Here is a 7,807-nt window from a genome sequence, read left to right on the forward strand (position 1 = left end):
TGCGGTATCCGAAAGCAGAAATTATCCAAAATCCAAAATGCAATCGGCCCTGAGAGTTTCGGATAAGGGATACTTGACCTATATGTCCATGCAACTTGTATCACTTTACAAAGTCCAACCACTGACAAGAGAACAGGAGATGGAGTGAACACCAATACTGCAGCTCCCAACGTCACACAAGGAAGGAGCTCTGTAATAGGGGGCAGGATATTGAGGGCGAGAGGAGGGGCCTGCTCGCCAACGCGTAAAATGACGCGGGATGATGTCAGGCAGAACTCCCAACGTCACCCCGCATCATTTCAATTTTCAGGTCGGCAGGGGCGCAGCCGAATCGGCTGTGTGCCCGCCAACCTGTCAACGGCCAATTGAGGCCATTTAAAATGTAATTGAACACATTAAAGGACCTGCCCGTCCAACCCTAAGGTTGTCGGACAGGCTGGGAGCCCTGGAGGGCTTCAGAGAAAGTGAAACCCCATCCACCGGCGGGATAAGGTTTCTGGTAGGTTTTTAAAAATTTTTCAAAAGTTTGACTAAAAGTGATGGACATGGTCCCAGCTCATGTGACAGTGTCACATGGGGGAACATGTCAGGGAAATTTTATTTTTCTATATTTAACATTTTTGAATTTGGCGCCGATCTCCCTGAGGCAGCACTTAGCCTCAGGGAGATGAGTGCACTCTGTTGTGCGCATGCGCTAAAGAGCACACCCTCGGCTTAGGGAATCCCATCCACCCCCCCCCCCCCCCCCCCAGCACAGGGAGCGCATAGCTCTTCCTGGCAGATGTCACAATTAAGATACCAATTAAGGCTCACCCACGTAAAATGGCGGCGCGCCCCCCGATCGGAGGCGCACCCGCTCCTGAACTTCCCTCCCGACGGGGGGAACATTCTGCCCAGGGAGATAGCCAGGCAGAAGAAACTACAGGAGATGGTGGTAATAAGACTAGTAAGGACAGGGCAAAAGCCATCATTAGCAGTGACAGTCTCTAATGTTGCAGTGCCCCTTGAACTCAGCTGCCCTTCCTCTGAAGTCAAATGCCATGTGGTAAATCTGGGCCTGTGGGGGCAGATGCCACCATGAAAAACAAATTACAAAGGTGTTGCAATTGAGACGATCCACACTGTCCAGCTCCGCAGGCTCCTTGCTTCTGCCCACCTTGGGTCACCTTGCTGCCCTCAGTCTAACTTATCCCAGTGCTGTACACATGGCAAAGCAAGACATCTGTGTTTGCTAGACCACAAGCCCTTATTTAAATATATATATATATATATATATATATCATGGACTGGCTCGGTGGCCGAGTTCCAGGGATGGCTTAGAAAAAAAAAAGCGAGAACTCAAAACGGGGGGAGCGGGGAGGAGATAATAATGAGTAGAAAAACAGCGAAAATGGCTCCTGTCTCAATATGCTGCCCAGTCTGTCCCTCTCAGATGAGTATAAGATCCCCCGGTCTAGTGTTCAATGGTTTCATTGTCCTGTGTTTGATTATGTTGGTCCGGCAACAGATCTATGCTCCCAGTGCTTCACTGGTTAAGCCTGGGTGTTGACTCAGAGCAAAGTAAACAGAAGCTACTAGAAACTGAGTTGTAAGCAAGAGTGCCGACATTTTGTGATTACAAAGATATTTAAAACTCTTATAAATAAACCAGTTGCACGCTTAGAAACTGTCATCTCAGCATTATTTTGAGATGTATAAAATACACAATATCTGCCATTCTATCGAAGAAGAGCTGGGGAGTTTGTCCAAGTTTGTGGCTGATACAGCAACACTAACACACACAACCTCATTATTTCTGTTTGTGGGAGCTTAATTGGCTGCAAAGCAACTTGTGACAGACATCTTGAGGCTTGGAAAAGTGCTGTTGCTGTGATATATTAACTGGGCGGGCATGGAGCTAGTGGACTGAGAAACAAGCTCGTCCTGGCTGAAACCAACACACTGCAGATGCTGGCCCTCGGGTTTGAGGCCCCAGCCATTGTAACTCCCGCTTGAACCTAATGTCGGTGGTCCCCAGCTGTCAGGTAAGTGGTTCGGGGGGGAATTTGGGGGCGGTGAGGGGAGGGTACGGGTGATTGGGAAGTCTGGGACCTTCGGTGTGATTGGGGATTTTGTCAGAAAATCCAAAACTTTTCACAAATGATTCAAAAATTGTTGGACCTTCTTAAAAACGATAGTGCATCACCAAAAAATGCTTAGCTTGCTGAGATAGTGCTGATACCCGTAAAGGATAACTGCTTGACCCACTGCTCCTGCCAAAGCTTGCAGTGTTGCCAACCCTCCAGGATTGCCCTGAAGTCTCCAGGGATTAAAGATGATTGGACACTGCTATGACCAAAAGCCCAGAAGATTTTTTTTTTCTCTTCTTTGTTGAATAATTTTCTTTACTCGTTATAAAATTATTGGAGATGCGGGGTTGGGACAGTGAGGCTATTTTACTGGGAGGTGCAGTTGGAGGCAAGAGTTCAGGCGACCAATCCTCCAGGAATATGTCCAACCAGAGTTGGCAACCCAAGGTGACCACCCAGCATCGACTGTATCTGGCTATTGTTAAAATGCCATTGGGGTTTGAATGACATCATCAAATGGGAATGAGGTCATCAGGCACTCCCCAAATTCTCCCTGTAAAAATGGCAACGGTATCTTATTGCTAGGACTTTAACCCCATTCTCATCAGGCAGAAGGGGTTAAGATTGAGGCCATTTTAAGTGCAAGTTCTTTCATATCTGGACAACCTTACGAATGTGAATATGTTAGAAAGAGAAGTCTCTTTAAAAGAAGCGAATGCTCTCCCCAGGCCAACACATTAATCATCACTCAAGGCTCTGATACAGTGAAAGCATGGGGGCTTTGCTAAAACCTTTATAAATCACTGGTTAAGCCTAAGCTGCAATATTGTCTTCAATACTCAGTACCAGACTTTAGGAAGGTTGTCAAGGCTTTGGAGAGGGTCACAATCGAGGAAGATTTCACTAGAATTTACCAGGGTTGAAGAAATTTGGACAAAAACGGGGATCATTCTTAAAGCAGAGAAGATTAAGAGCAGATTTAACAGAGGTGTTCAAAATCATTAAGAGTTTGGTAGAGTAAATAGAACTTTTCAGTGTGAGGAGATTTGGTAACCAGAGGGACACAGGTTTTCAGGTAATTGGCAAAAGAATCAGAGGCAAGGGGAGGGGCAGTGAGTTATTGTGACCTGGAATGTGTTGCCTGAAAGGCTAATGGAAACAGATTCAGTAGTAACTTGCAAAGGGTAATTGAATGTACACTTGAGAAAGAGAAATTTGCAGGTTATGGAGAAGAGCTAGGCGAGTGGGACTAATTGGATTGTTTGACTGCCTGTGTCCTTACTCGTATCAAGTCCCGTTCATCCATCGCCCCTGCCCTCATTACCTACTCCAGCTCCCAGGTAAACAACACCTCGATTTCAAAATTCTCAGCCTTGTTTGCAAATCCCTCTGTGGCCTCGCCCACCACCACCCCCACGTCTCTGCTTCTCCAGCCTCACAGCCCCTTCCAATATCTCCGCACTGCTCTAATTCTGCCGTCCTGAGCAGCCCCAATACATGCAAATTAGGAGCAGGAGGAGGCCATTCAGCCCTTCGAGCCTGCTCTGCCATTCAATAAGATCGTGGCTGATCCGAATATGGCTTCAACTCCACATTCCGCCTACCCCTGATAACCTTTGACTCGCGTGTTAGTCAAAAATCTATCTACCTCTGTCTTAAAAATATTCGTTGACCCTGCCTCCATTGCTGTCTGGGGAACAAAGTTCCAAAGATTCTTTTTTTATTCATTTACAGGATGTGGGCATTGCTGGCAAGGTCAGCATTTGTTGCCCATCCCTAATTGCCCCTTGAGAAGGTGGTGGTGAGTCGCCTTCTTGAACCGCTGCAGTCCCTGTGGTGTAGGTACACCCACAGTGCTGTTAGGGAGGGAGTCCCAGAATTTTGACCCAGTGACAGTGAAGGAACGGCCGATATATTTCCAAGTCAGGATAGTGAGTGGCTCGGAGGGGAACTTGCAGGTGTCTGCTGCCTTTGTCCCTCTAGATGGTAGTGGTCGTGTGTTTGGAAGGTGCTGTTTACGGAGCCATGGTGAATTCCTGCAGTGCATCGTGTAGATGGTGCACACACTGCCGCTACTGTGCGTCAGTGGTGGAGGGAATGAATATTTGTGGATGGGGTGCCAATCAAGTGGACTGCTGAATGGTGTTGAGCTTCTTGAGTGTGTGGGAGCTGCACTCATGCAGGCAAGTGGGGGGTGTTCCATCACACTCCTGACCTGTTTCTCAGACAGGCTCTGGGGAGTCAGGAGGTGAGTTGCTCGCTGCAGGATTCATAGCCTCTGACCTGCTCTTGTAGCCACTGTCACATTCACAACCCTCTTCAAGAAAAAAACTCTTCTCATCTCTGTCCTAAATGGGAGACCCCTTATTTTTAAGTTGTGTCCCCTAGGTCTAGTCTCTCCCACAAGGAGAAACATCCTTAATCACTCCAGCATTGTTGTCCGAACCTTCAGCTGCCTAAGCTCTGGAATTCCCTCCCCAAACCTCTCCACCTCTTCTCTCCCTAAAACCAAACTCTTTAACCAAGCTTTTGACCACCTGCCCCTTGTGTGGTTCAGTGTTAAGTTTTGCTTTCTAGTGCTCCTGTGAAACACCGTGGGATGCTTTATTAGCTTGAAGGCGCTATGTAAATGCATGTTGTTCAGAGCTGACACAGGCACAGGGAGCTGAATGGTTTCCTGTGTCCCCTGATTCTGCTGGTCTGGGCTGTTTAGAGAGCAAATCATTAGTTCCCAGCCCCTGCCTAAGAAAAAACAGCACAACAGGATTTAACCACATCTCTGTTAGGACAGTTCAGGGATTTCTTGACACGCAGAGAAGAGATAAATGTTCAGATCGGAAAGGAGAATCTTGGAGCTAGTCAGCAGACGTACCCTAGCAGACAGACAGCTCGGATCGGATGACTCATTGGCAGCTGCTAGCTCCATTTGCTTTTCTTTGCCAGAGTCTGACGTCAGGACCTGTGAATCTCTTTGCAACACGTCCATTTGCTCATTATTTTAACAGAGGCATCAGCCCAGTTTAAGATGAATGCCTGTGAAATTTGATAGCAGCATTAACTGTGCATCAATATCCTCAACACTAATTTCTATCCCTGTGTCAGTATCCAACTGTCTCTATTTGTTCTTCGTCTCTCTTCTATTTTCTCTCTCTCGGTCTCTTTGCCGCTGTTTGAACTCAGTCTTTCTTAGTCTGATTGACCGACTCTCTCTCTCTCTCTCTCTCATCTTCCTGAACCTCCCTGTTTCTCTCCCTGCCTCCCACTTTCCTTGTCTTCTCTCTTTCTGCCTCTATGTCAGTTGTGGCTCAGCACTCTCACCTCTTGAGACAGAAAACCTGTGCAGTGTGAGTCCCACTCCGAAGGCTTGAGCACCCAATTCAGGCAGACAACTGCAAGGGCGATCCTGAGGGAATGCAGCACTGTCTCGGGTGCCGTCTTTTAGATAACATGTTGAATCTGGCCTCGTCTCCTCTCTCAAGTGGATGTAAACAATCCCGTGACACAATTCGGAGAAGAGCGGGGGAAGTTCTGCCCAAGGTCCTGGTCAATACTTATCCCTCAACCAACGTCGCTAAAACTGGTCGTTATCACATTGCTGTTTGTGGAAGCTTGCTGTGTGCAAATTGGCTGCCATGATTCCGACACCAGCGGTTACGCATCAAACAGTACGACAGTTACTGTAAAGTGCTTTGGGATGTCCTGCGGCTGTGAAAGGCGCTATATAAATGCAGGTTTTTATATACTCACTGGGGAAGATTTTACTCTTGTAGGGCGGGCGCGAAGGGCAGGCCCGGGAGCAGCAGTGCAACAGCCTCCCCCCCCCCCCCCCCCGGGGTAAAGCCACAACCACGATTTTATGCCGGATGGCCAATGAACGGCCAGCTGGTGCCAAACGCAGGCCGATAGCCTCGGCGCTCCCCGGGGCTGTGGGGAGCAGGAGGAGCGCGAGGGCTTCTGTGCGCGCGGGCGAGCTCGTTGGAGGTGAAGGCCCAGAGCCGCCTCAGGGAGCTGGGCGTCAAAAATGAAGCTGTCAAAAGTCAGGAAGGGACGTCCCCCTGGGGTGACTGTGTCGCACGAGCCGGGACGCGTTAGAACCGGGATTTTATGTTTTTAACTAACATCGGAAACCGCTTCCCGCCCGCGGTGGACGTCTCCTGAAAAATGCGAAGGCCGTCCGGCCTGTTCACTTGCCCGTTGACCGTAAGGTTGGACGGACAAGGAGGTGGGGTGGGGGTGGGGGTGGGGGGGGTGAAAGTTCAATGAATCGATTAAGGGACTTAATTGACTCTTAATTGTCGGCGGGCGCGCTGCTGACTCCCACGTGCAGCCGCTGGCCGAAATATCGCTCGCCTGACATCATCGCCGCGCTATTTTACGCCCGTGCGTGTTGGGTGCGCCCCACCCACCCCCCCCCCACCACTCCCCACCACTCCCCAAGCCGAAAATTCTGGCCTCTGACTCCATTTTTTTCACTGCGTTACTTTTCTCAACTCCCCCTCCTTGTGTTTTTCTCACTCTTGCTCTCTCTCTCTCTCTCTCTCTCTGTCGCCTCCTCCCCTCTGCCTCACCTTCCCTGTATTTCTTCCCGCCTCCCTCCCTCTCTCCCTCTCTCCCTCTCTCTCTCTCTCTCACCATTCGTTTGTTGCGGACCCTGGGCCGGGGAGAGTGGGGTGGGGGGATGGGGTGGGGTGGGGGGGGTGGGGGTGAGGGCAGTAAGATTAGAGGGGTAAAATTTGGAGCGGTTTAGGCCTCGCACTCTCGTCCCCAAACTGGTTTTAATTTTGGGGAGCTGTCCTCGAACACGGCAACCCGGAAGCGCTTTGCGCTGCCCTGACAAGCTACGAAAGCCTCCCCGCCTGAGAATGTCCCGGAAGGAGGGGAACATTTGAAATGCGGCCCAAGTCCGACCTGTCCACATAAAAATCTGCCGCTCTCGCCCTGTGCCTTGTCACAACCCAAAGTCACAGACTGAAAAGCGTCAGCCTTTATGTGTATCAAATGAATCGATTCAATCAAACATCATGTCAGGACACAGGGAATTTATAGCACTGGATGGAGGCCCATTCCAGTCAAGGCAAGATCCCCCTATCCAGCTCTTGCTCCATAGCCTATAGGTCACTGCACTTTTAAATACCCATCCGTTCTTTATTTGAAAATGACGTGACGCTGTCTGCCTCTACTACCCTCTCTGACAGTGAGTTCCAGACCCCCACCACACCTTGGGTGAAATAAATTCTCCTTAGCTTCTCTCTAGTCCCAGCTGAAACTTATTTTACACCCATGACCCCTGGCGATTGAGTCACACGCTGGACGCCGTAGTCATTCCTCAGTCTGTCCTATCAAAACCTCCCATTATCTCGAACATCTCTCAGCCGGAGGGTTAGGAGTGGGAGGAGGCCATTCAGCCCCTCGAGCCTGCTCTGCCGGTCAATAAGATCGCGGCTGATCTGATTGTGGCCCCCAACTCCACTTTCCTGTCTGCGCCCACCCCCCCATAACCCTTGACTCCCTTGTCGATCAAAAGTCTGTCTAACTCAGCCTTGAGTATATTCAGTGACCCAGCCCCCACTGCTCTCTGGGGAAGAGAATTATAGAGACTGAAGAGAGAAGAAATTCCTCCTCATCTCTGTTTTTACTGGGCCCCCTCGTTCTAGATTCCCCCACGAAGGGAAACATCGTCTCAGTGTCCACCCTGTCAAACCCCCTCAGGATCTGACATGTTTTAATAAGATCACCTC

The sequence above is a fragment of the Carcharodon carcharias genome, chromosome 34, assembly GCF_017639515.1.
Source record: "Carcharodon carcharias isolate sCarCar2 chromosome 34, sCarCar2.pri, whole genome shotgun sequence".
Lineage (NCBI taxonomy): Eukaryota > Metazoa > Chordata > Chondrichthyes > Lamniformes > Lamnidae > Carcharodon > Carcharodon carcharias.